Here is an 11,195-nt window from a genome sequence, read left to right as displayed (position 1 = left end):
AGCAGGACAGAAATGTCTTCAGACAAAGTTAGTTAATTATATTCTGTCAGGAGGTTTTGTTTGAATCTTGTTACCAAAAAATGATTTGCTCACTCATGTCTGATTATCATATACAGTGAAGAACACAAGTTCAATATGATCATGTATAAAGAGAAACGAGATTGACCTTTAACAGAATTGTTTTCATTCTTTGGCCAGATGTCATTAGCAGTGCGGTTACCCAATAGTTCTGCAATGTATTGTTCTGGCAGGTTGTGATTAACTTAATTGTAATAGGTCAGAAGATTACGTTAGTTGCTGCTGACTTGGTTTTAGTCCACAGGCAATGGTACAAAAATACATTAGATGTCAAGTATCCCATCATGCACTAGTAAGGGCAAAATCATATTTCCACAGTGGTCACACATTCCCTTCCTGCCTGTGCAGCCTTTACCGGTGGTGTGACCAACTCCCTAAATGTGCTGTCCACGACGTCCCGAGCATCGTTAATGCTGCAGTATGTATCCATTCGCAGCTCCAGCGCCACAATGCGGTCTGTCAGTAGCTGCAGCTGGATACACTTCCTGCACACATGGTCGTCAGGGACACAGTGTCCCTGATTTCCCACATAGTGCAGGAGGAGCATACCACAGGGCCGAGCTGCCACTACCCTTTAATTTAAATGAAATCAAATCAATACCACTAATTACACTACAATTAAATGATATACTCAAGGGCCCTTGTTTACTAGCACTCCCCGCGACACAACAGAGACCTTAGAAACTATAAACCACAAAAATTAAGAGCTTCTAAACTTTATAAACTATTAACCTTAACTGTCAAACTATAGAGTAGTATAAGTACTCATCCAATCAGCTGCTTCCTCTTGCCCGTGTCACTTTTTGAATCGTGGCTCTGGAACGCCGCCGCCGGTCTGCGAGATTGGTAAGACTCTGAGGAAAAAAGCCCGCGAAAGGGAGTTTAAATACTCACTGTGCTGCTGCTCCCGACACCGGTCTATGAGGACCAATTCCTACAGGGTGAAAAGTTAGGACGAAGTCGAAACAAGGGCGCTCCTCCTCCCACTCCTCAGCTGACTCACCCAACTCGCAGCACTCTGTTCAAACCGCGCTCAGTGCAAAATCGCACTTCAAAGCCTGTTTTATAGGCCCTGAAACAAAGGAGACTTGCTGAGCCCAGCTGCAGGAGAACCAGTTTAATCTAGTTTCCTTAATTAACTGCCTTCAGCTGCTCTGAATTGTAGGCCTTGTATATCCCTTTATAACCCTGCTTAAAGATGGGAAACTTAGATTTTAAACAGTAAATGTGAAACAAACAAAAGTTTGATTTTAGCAACCAGTTAAGACTCCGACTCACCCAACTCGCAGCACTCTGTTCAAACTGCACTCAGTGCAAAATCGCACCAGAACTGGACACAGTGCTCCAGGTGGGTCTGACCAGAACTGGACACAGTGCTCCAGGTGGGTCTGACCAGAGCCCGGTAGTTTGATATTTCTCCAACTTATTTTGCACTATTTTGACGATCTAGGTAACATTCTATTGGCTGCCGTGCGTTGGCTGAACACTTGGGCTCCATCCTTGGCTATTTCACCATTCATGGAGCCCGTGTGTTTTTCCTCCTGTGTAAGAATTTTCCATTTGTCGACATTAAATCTCATCTGCCATCAGAAGATCTGCCCCCACACACGTCGTCCAACTCGTTCTGTAATTTCTGAACTGCCTCAGTCGACTCTACTGCCCTCCCAGTTTGGTCTCCTCTGCTAATTTGACCACATTGCATTGAGTTTCTGACTCCAGCTCATTGGTGAAGGTTAGAGACAGTAATGGTCCCGGCATCGATCCCTGGTGTCAGTAATGGTCCCGGCATCGATCCCTGGTGTCAGTAATGGTCCCGGCATCGATCCCTGGTGTCAGTAATGGTCCCGGCATCGATCCCTGGTGTCAGTAATGGTCCCGGCATCGATCCCTGGTGTCAGTAATGGTCCTGGCATCGATCCCTGGTGTCAGTAATGGTCCCGGCATCGATCCCTGGTGTTTGACACTTTTACTTGTTTTCTCTTTCAGCATATTTGTGTAATCAGTGAAAAAGGAAAGGAGAAGTACAAGGCGTGAGGTGGTGTCACATCAAGGGCATGTCGGATTGTGTTGGTTGAAACCTCTGCACGCACTCTGTCGAAGATAATCTCGCCCATTGCTGTGTACATGTACTGTGTCTGTGAATCTAGATATTTAAAGGGCCCATCATGAACATGCTTAAGAAGTGTTTTATTTTTGTATTGTAACACATAAAGCCAGAATCTATCATCACTGTTTGTCATTCCATTTCATTGTGAAGTTATTGCCTGAATTATGTTCTCTTCACAAAAATACTTGCTAAGCTTTGACAAACATTAAACAATTGGTGAGAAAACAGTAAAGGAACCTGAAATAGCAAAAGTCACGATAAAGCAAGAGTTTGCGCTATGGCGCTTTGAATGGTGCTTGTTTATACTGTGCTGGGACTGACTCCTTTCTTAGAGATTCTCTCGCCGGCTTTGGCCTTTCTGTGAAAGGGCTGGGATCAAACGGATTCTTCCACACTCGGAGAATGGGACCTGGGGGGGTGGAAGGGGACTGGGACTGTGGCGGGGGACTGGGACTGGGGTTCGGGTTGGTGGAGTGGGACTGGGGTTGGTGGAGTGGGATTGGGGCTCGGGTTGGTGGAGTGGGACTGGGGCTGGGGTTGGTGGAGTGGGACTGGGGCTCGGGTTGGTGGAGTGGGATTGGGGCTGGGGTTGGTGGAGTGGGACTGGGGCTGGGGTTGGTGGAGTGGGACTGGGGCTCGGGTTGGTGGAGTGGGACTGGGGCTCGGGTTGGTGGAGTGGGACTGGGGCTCGGGTTGGTGGAGTGGGACTGGGACTGTGGCGGGGGATTGGGGCTGGGGTTGGTGGAGTGGGGCTGGGGTTGGTGGAGTGGGAGTGGGACTGGGATTGGGGCTCGGGTTGGTGGAGTGGGATTGGGGCTCGGGTTATACATAGATACATAGAAGATAGGAGCAGGAGTAGGCCATTCGGCCCTTCGTGCCTGCTCCGCCATTTAATGAGATCATGGCTGATCCTTTAATTCAGTATCCCGTCCCCGCCTTCTCTCCGTAACCCTTAACCCCTTTTGCCCGTAGAAATATATCTAATTCCCTCTTAAATATATTTAATGAGCTGGCGTACACTGCCCTCTGTGGCAATGAGTTCCACAGGTTCACCACTCTCTGAGTGAAGAAATTCCCCCTCATCTCTGTCCTAAATGGTTTAGCCCTTATCCTTAAATTATGTCCTCTAGTTCTGTTCTCACCCGCCAAGGGAAACATTCCTTCTGCATCCAGTCTGTCTAGACCTGTCAGAATTTTATACACTTCTATGAGGTCCCCTCTCAATCTTCTAAACTCCAGTGTGTACATCCCTAAACTACATAGTCTCTCCTCATAGGTCATTCCCGCCATTCCTGGTATCAGCCTGGTGAATCGCCGCTGCACCCCCTCCATGGCAAGAACATCCTTCCTCAGATGAGGCGACCAAAACTGTACACAGTACTCGAGGTGTGGTCTCACCAGTGCCCTGTACAGCTGCAGCAAGGTATCCCTGTTCCTGTATTCTAACCCTTTTGCTATGAAGGCCAGCATACCGTTTGCCTTCTTGACCGCCTGTTGCACCTGCATGCTCGCCTTCAGTGACTGGTGTACAAGAACACCCAGGTCTCTCTGTACTTCCCCCTCTCCCAATCTATTGCCATTTAAATAATAATTTGCCCTCCCGTTCCTGCACCCAAGGTGGATAACTTCGCACTTGTCCACATTATAGTGCATCTGCCATTTATCCGCCCAGTCTGTCCAAATCGCTCTGGAGCTTCCTGGTCTCTTCCTCTGAGCCCACCCCACCTCCTAGTTTAGTGTCGTCTGCAAATTTGGAAATGCTGCATCCGACTCCCTGATCCAGGTCATTAATGTAAATTGTGAACAGCTGGGGGCCCAGGACAGATCCCTGTGGTACCCCACTTGTTACTGCCTGCCATTCAGAAAATGAGCCGTTTATTCCAACTCTCTGTTTTCTATCTGACAGCCAGTTCCCTATCCACGCCAAAACTTTCCCCTTTATCCCATGAGCCTCAATTTTCCATGCTAATCTTTTATGTGGGACCTTATCGAAGGCCTTTTGGAAGTCCAGGTACACCACATCTACTGGCTCTCCCCCATCCATTCTACCAGTTACTCCCTCAAAAAATTCCAATAGATTAGTCAAGCACGATTTACCCTTTGTAAATCCATGTTGACTCTGTCCTATCCTGTCCCCATTTGCTAAGTGCTCCGCTATTTCATCCTTAATGATGGACTCCAGCATTTTGCCCACAACTGATGTAAGGCTTACAGGTCTGTAATTACCTGCTTTTTCCCTACCCCCCTTTTTGAATAGTGGGGTAACGTTAGCTACCCTCCAATCCATCGGCACTGTTCCCGAGTCTAATGAATTCTGAAAAATCATCCTTAGTGCATCCGCTATCTCTAGGGCCACCTCCTTCAGTACCCTAGGATGCATGTTATCAGGCCCTGGGGATTTGTCCACCTTCAATCCCTTTAGCTTCCTTAACACCATATCCTTAGAGATATTGATTTGCGTCAGTTCCTCCTTTGCCAATGTCCCTATTTTTCCCGATATCCCAGGGAGGTTTTTTGTGTCTTCCTTCGTAAAGACTGACCCAAAGTATGCATTTAGTTGATCTGCCATTTCCTTATTTCCCATTATATATTCCCCCGTATCTGACTGCAATGGACCAACTTTGGTTTTCACCAGTCTTTTCCTTTTGATATATTTATAAAAGCTTTTGGAGTTAGTTTTTATATTTTCCGCCAGCTTGTTTTCGTAAGCTATTTTGCCCCTCTTGATCATGCCCTTTGCCCTCCTTTGCTCTATCTTAAACTGTTCCCAATCTTCCGCTCTGGCGCTTTTTTTGGCTATTTTATACGCCCTATCTTTGGATTTTATGCTGTCTCTAATTTCCCCTGTTATCCACGGTTGAGTCACCTTTTTAGATTTCCTTTTATGCCAGATTGGTATAAACAATTTTTGCAATTTTGTCATTCTATCTTTAAATGTTTGCCATTGATTATCTACCTCCAGTCCTCTCAGGAACGTTGTCCAATCAGACCTACTCAGTTCCCGTCTCATGGCATCATAATTCCCCTTGTTTAAATTCAGGACCTTAGTCTCTGAGTCAATTTCTTCGCTCTCCATTTCGAGTGAGAAATCGATCATGTTATGATCGCTCTGACCCAAGGGTCCCCGTACAACAAGATTACTGATTAGTCCCTTCTCATTGCACAGTACCCAGTCCAATATAGCCTGTTCCCGAGTTGGTTCCTCGACATATTGATCCAGATAACCATCCCTTAAACACTCAAGGAATTCCTCCTCCTCATTATTTTTACTGATTAGGCTAGTCCAATCTATATGTAAGTTAAAGTCACCTATGATGACAGCTGTGCTCTTATTGCACGCTTCTCTAATTTCCCTCGTGATGCCCTCCCTAACCTCTATTTTACTATTTGGAGGCCTATATACCACTCCTATTAATGTTTTTCGCCCCTCGCTATTTCTTAGCTCCACCCATATAGATTCTGTATTAACTGAGTTAATATCCTTCCTTTCAATTGCATTTATCCCCTCTTTTACTAGCAATGCTACCCCTCCTCCCTTTCTTGTTGGTGTGGGGTTAGGGTTGGTGTGGGGCGCTGTTGAATTGCAAGTCTTTTCTCTCCTGTTGCTGTGTAACAGGCACGAGGAGCTGAATGGACACCTCCTGCTCAGGAAATAAAAATCTGGTATCAGTAAAAGTGACCATGAAGCTGTCGGATTGTTGTAAGAACTTGCCGTCTTGGGCTGGTCTGGGCCTATATGTGACTCTAGACCCGCACCAACACCCAGCTGTACCAAGCTAGTGGTTTAAAAAGAAGTCCCACCACCACATTCTCAGTAAATAAATGCCAGCCTTGCCAGCAACGCCCACATCCTGAGAATGAATCTATATATATAAATCGGTACTTCTGTCATTCTGTCTATCTGTCTGTCATCGCGTGTGCGTTGCGGGTATGCACTCGAAAGTTACAGGGTGTACCTACGCGCGCGTTACCTCCAAAGAAAGCTTACGCTTCCGAGACGGTTTTAAGTGTATTTACGTTTCGGCCGGGCTAACATTGCGCCCGCGGTATCCCAAAAACCTTCAACATTCCGCTCATTAGCATCTCATTATCCGCTCATTAGCGACAGAGTGACCTTGAGCTCGACCAATCGTACGCCGGGTTGCTGACGTGTGCCGCCGGGCCAATCGGTGCGTGTGTGGCCGGGCTTTATCGTTCTGAACCGAGGTGAGTCGCCGCCATCTTGATTCCAAACTTTTCCTTTTTCCCGCTTTCTGCGTCTTAAAAAAAACGTTGCTTTTAAAACACATATTGTTTTTTAAAAAAATGATTTAGAAAGTAATTAACTTATCTAATCTCATTAATTTTCCTACCTTTCCCCGTTTTTCCAGGTAGGCCTAGAAGCCTCGGCGTCTCCTCCGCACCCACGCCCGAGCTAGGCACCTCCCGGCCCCACTCGAAGGCTGGAGGGCCGAGCCTCAGCCCAGCGCCGCTTGGGTGCGCACGCAGCAGGAGCTGAGACGCGCTGTCTCTCTCTGGCTGGCCGGGGGCGGGGCTTGCTGAGCGTCCAGCGTTACCCTGGCAACCGGGCCCGCCGGACGTCTCCCACAGCCGCAATCGGCGGTCTTCACCTCGGGGGGAGGGGGCCGCGACCCTCGGGCGGGGGGTGGGGGTCCGCGCGCGCAGCAGGAGCAGCTGAGACGCGGCGTCTCTCTCTGTGGCTTGGTCAGCGTCACGGTTACCCTGGCAACCGGGCCCGCCGGCCGAGAGAGACGCCGCGTCTCAGCTCCTGTTGCGCGCGCAGTTGGCGGTCTTCACCTCGGGGGGGGGGGGGGGGCGACCCTCGGGGGGCTGGGGGCGCGCGCAATCGGTGGTCTTCACCTGGGGGGGGCCCCTCCCTCCCCTCCCTCTCCCCCTGCCCTCCCTCCCGCCCCCGCCCTCCCTTCCCCTACCCCGCCCTCCCTTCCCCCTCCCCTCCCCGCCCTCCCTTCCCCCCAGTCGCTCTCTCTCTTCCCCCCCCCAGTCGCTCTCTCTCTTCCCCCCCAGTCGCTCTCTCTGTTCCCCCCGTCGCTCTCTCTCTTCCCCCCCAGTCGCTCTCTCTCTTCCCCCCCAGTCGCGCTCTCTCTTCCCCCCAGTCGCTCTCTCTCTCTTCCAACAACAACATTCCCTCGAAAAAGCCTCGGCACCGCCGGGCACTTCAGCTAGTTAAAAATACATCGGCTGTGTTTACACAGGCGGCAGAAGCGATTCCTTCACATGATGTGATTATCCATTGTAATCAAAATTACAGTGCAGGTTTGTGCCTCAGTCCCTAAACAAATAGTCTCTCTCCCTCCAGTCTCTCACTGCTTCTGTCTATCTCACTCTGTTACTCTCTCTCAGACAGTCAGTCTCTGTCTCTCTACATTACAACAGTGACTACACTTCAAAAAGTACTTCATTGGCTGTGAAGAACTTAAGTTGTTCTAAGGCCGTGAAAGTTGCTGTCGAGATGCGAGTCTTTGTGTTAGTTCTTTGTCTCAGTTAACCTTTCACTCTGTCTCTCTCACAGTCACTCACTCTCAGTCTCTCTCTTTCAGTCTCTTTCTCACACTCTCTTCCTCTCCCTCGCGCTCTCTCGTCTCTCTGTCCAGTCTCCCTCTCATACTCTATCTCTCACTCTCAGTCTCTCTTTGCCTCTCTCCCTCGCTCTCTCATTCTCAGTCACTCACACTGTCTCTCACACTCTTGCTTTGTCTCAGTCTCTCACACTCTCAGTCTGCCTCTCACTGTCTCTGCCTCCCTCACCCTCAGTCTCTCCCTTTGTGTCTCTGTCCCCCCTCTCTCCCTCGCTCTGTCTCTCTTTGTCTCGCTCGCTCTCTCTCTTTCTCCCTCTCCCTCTCACAATTTCTCACACTCTGCCTCTCTTTCTCCCTCGCTCTGTCTTGCTCTCCCTCTCGGTCTCTGCCTCTCTCTCTGTCCCCGTCGTTCTCTGTCTCTTCCTCTGTCTCCCTCTCCCTCTCAGTCTCGCACTATATCTGTTTCACAGTCTCTCTCATACTCTCTGTCTCTTTCACAGTCTCTCATACTCTTAGCCCCTCTCTTTCACACACAGTCTCTTTCTGTCTCTCACAATCTCAATCCCTCACACTCCCATACCAAAAATGGTAAGGAACCATGGGTCTAATGAGGGTGAGGAAATTAACATAATTAATATAAGTAGAGAACAAGTACTTGAGAAACTAATGGGACTAAAAGCCGACAAATGCCCTGGACCTGACGGCCTACATCCTAGGGTTCTAAAAGAGGTGACTGCACAGATAGTGGATGCATTGGTTTTGATCTTGCATAGAAGAAACATACAAGATAGGAGCAGGAGTAGGCCATTCGGCCCTCGAGCCTGCTCCGCCATTCAATGCGATCGTGGTTGATCATCCAAATTCAGTACCCAGTCCCTGCTTTCTCCCCATACCCCTTGATCCCTTTAGCCTTAAGAAATATAACCAACTCCTTCTTGAATATATTTAATGAATTGGACTCTATTGCCTTCTGGGGTAGAGAATTCCACAGGTTCACCACTCTCTGGGTGAAGAAATTCCTCCTCATTTCTGTCCTAAATAGCCTACCCCTTATCCTTAGACTGTGACCCCTGGTTCTGGACTCCCTGACCCTCGGGAACATCCTTCCTGCATCTAGTCTGTCCAGTCCTTTCAGAATTTTATAAGTTTCAATGAGATCCCCTCTCATTCTTCTAAACTCCAGTGAGTATAAGCCCAATTGACCCAATCTCTCCTCGTGTCATTCCTGCCATCACAGGTAGCAGCCTGGTGAATCTTCGATGAACTTCCATGGCAAGAACATCCTTCCTCAGATAAGGTGACCAAAACTGCACACAATACTCAAGGTGTGGTCTCACCCAGGCCCTGTACAACTGCAGCAAGACATCCTTGTTCCTGTACTCAAACCCTCTTGCTATGAAGGCCAACATACCATTTGCCTTCTTAACTGCCTGCTGCACCTGCATGCTTCAGCGACTGGTGCACAAGGACACCCAGGTCTCGTTGCACTTCCCCTTCTCCCAATCTATTACCATTCAGGTAATAATCTGCCTTCCTGTTATGATTTTCTAAGTGCCCTGATACCACTTCCTTAACAATGGATTCCAGCATTTTCCCGACGACTGATGTCAGGCTAACTGGCCTGTAGTTCTCTGGGGAGTAGGTTAGACTCTCGCTTGTTGGAGATAGTCATTGCCTGGCACTTGTGTAGTGCGAACGTTACCTGCCACTTACCGGCCCAAGCCTGAACATCGTCCAGGTCTTGTTGCATGCGGGCATGGACTGCTTCATTATCTGTGGAGTTGTAAATGGCACTGAACACTGTGCAGTCATTAGCGAACATCCCCATTTCTGACCTTATGTTGGAGGGAAGGTCATTGATGAAGCAGCTGAAGATGGTTGGGCCTAGGACACTGCCCTGAGGAACTCCTGCAGCGATGTCCTGGGGCTGCAATGATTGAGCTCCAACCACCACAATTGTAGTGTATGTGCCTTTAAGTCAGAACTACTTTTACAGCTCCTGTATACTGTAGTACCAGCAGTGACCACACCGGTATATAAGCTTTGCGCATGCCTCTGTACCCGCTGTCTTGAGACGACCCTCCTCCAGTAAAGACCTGTTTATTGTTAATGTACAGCATCCGTGTGATTATTTTATAACAGCATATCCTCTGAATCACGGATCCAACAGTGGCGACGAGTGTTGCTTCGAATCTACCTGCAACATAAAAAATAAAAAAATAAAAAAATAGTCGAGGCCAGGAACACGGGCGTCGACTACGAGCAACCGCCCAGCCGTCAGGCAGAGATTGAACTTCGCAGGGGAGGCTGTGGAGAGCCGGGCTTGGTTCCCCAGCCACGACGAGCAGCAAGAGACCGACGACAGGTCCAGCGCAGACCCTTCCCGAGCAGCGGCGGCTGGAGCCGACCGACGGCGGAGAGAAAGCCGAGCAGCGTCGACGGGGTAAGAAAAAGGGTGAAGAGCGCAGGGCGCAGCCGGGGGTTGAACACCGAGCGGCGTCGAGAAAAAGAAAACAAACCAGAGAGAGAGAGGGTAAAGAAACAGCCGGGTTCTAGACTGAGCGGCGTCAAAAGAAAATAAAAAGAAGAACGCGAAGTGCACAGCCAGGGCTCACGGGCTGAACAGGGTCCGCAGGGCGAAGAAAGGGGAGCGCGGGAGACGCCATTGAGCCACGGAGAAGAAGGAAGAGCGTGGGAGATGCCATTTTTAGAAGCCGCGGCGGAGAAGAAGGGCGAGCGCAGGAAGGAAGGAAAGCGCGGGAGACGCCATTTTGTGTCAGCGGAGAAGGGGAAGCGCGGGAGGCACCATTTTTGACAGTTAACTCACACCCAAGGATGCCAAAGAGTGGCAGTATCTCTACGTTCGACAATGAAGTCGAAGATTGGGCGACATATGTGGAACGTATTGAGGTGTACTGCAGGGCGAATGAAGTGCCAGATGCTAATAAAGCACTGGTTCTGTTAAATTCCATGGGTGCAAAAACTTATGGGTTACTGCGAAATCTAATAACCCCAGAGAAGCCGGTAAGCAAGAATTTTGAAAGCATAGTAGAAATCCTACAGGACCACTTAAACCCCACGCCGCTGCTGATAACAGAACGATTTAAGTTCCATAAAAGGAACCAACACAAAGACGAAAGCAATGCTGAGTACCTAACGGAACTGCGCAAGCTATCGAAACACTGCCAGTTTGGAGCGGGACTAGCAGATACATTAAGGGACAAGTTTGTGTGTGGGCTACAAAGTGAAGGAACCCAGAAACAGCTTCTATCAGAAAAGGATCTTACGCTGGACAAAGCTTTCAGTATGGCAGTATCACACGAAGCAGCCGCAAGGGGCGCTGCAGAGATACAACGGAGACCGCAAGAATATGGCACCAATGAAATGTCCTATGGAACAGGGAAGTGCCATCGCTGCGGCAGAACAACACATGACCAGAAAGATTGTTGGTTCAAGGACCAAGTGTGCAGACA

This window comes from Somniosus microcephalus, chromosome 1, assembly GCF_052327205.1.
Source record: "Somniosus microcephalus isolate GS21.2 chromosome 1, FLI_Smic_1.0, whole genome shotgun sequence".
Lineage (NCBI taxonomy): Eukaryota > Metazoa > Chordata > Chondrichthyes > Squaliformes > Somniosidae > Somniosus > Somniosus microcephalus.
Note: the sequence above shows the minus strand (reverse complement) of the source record.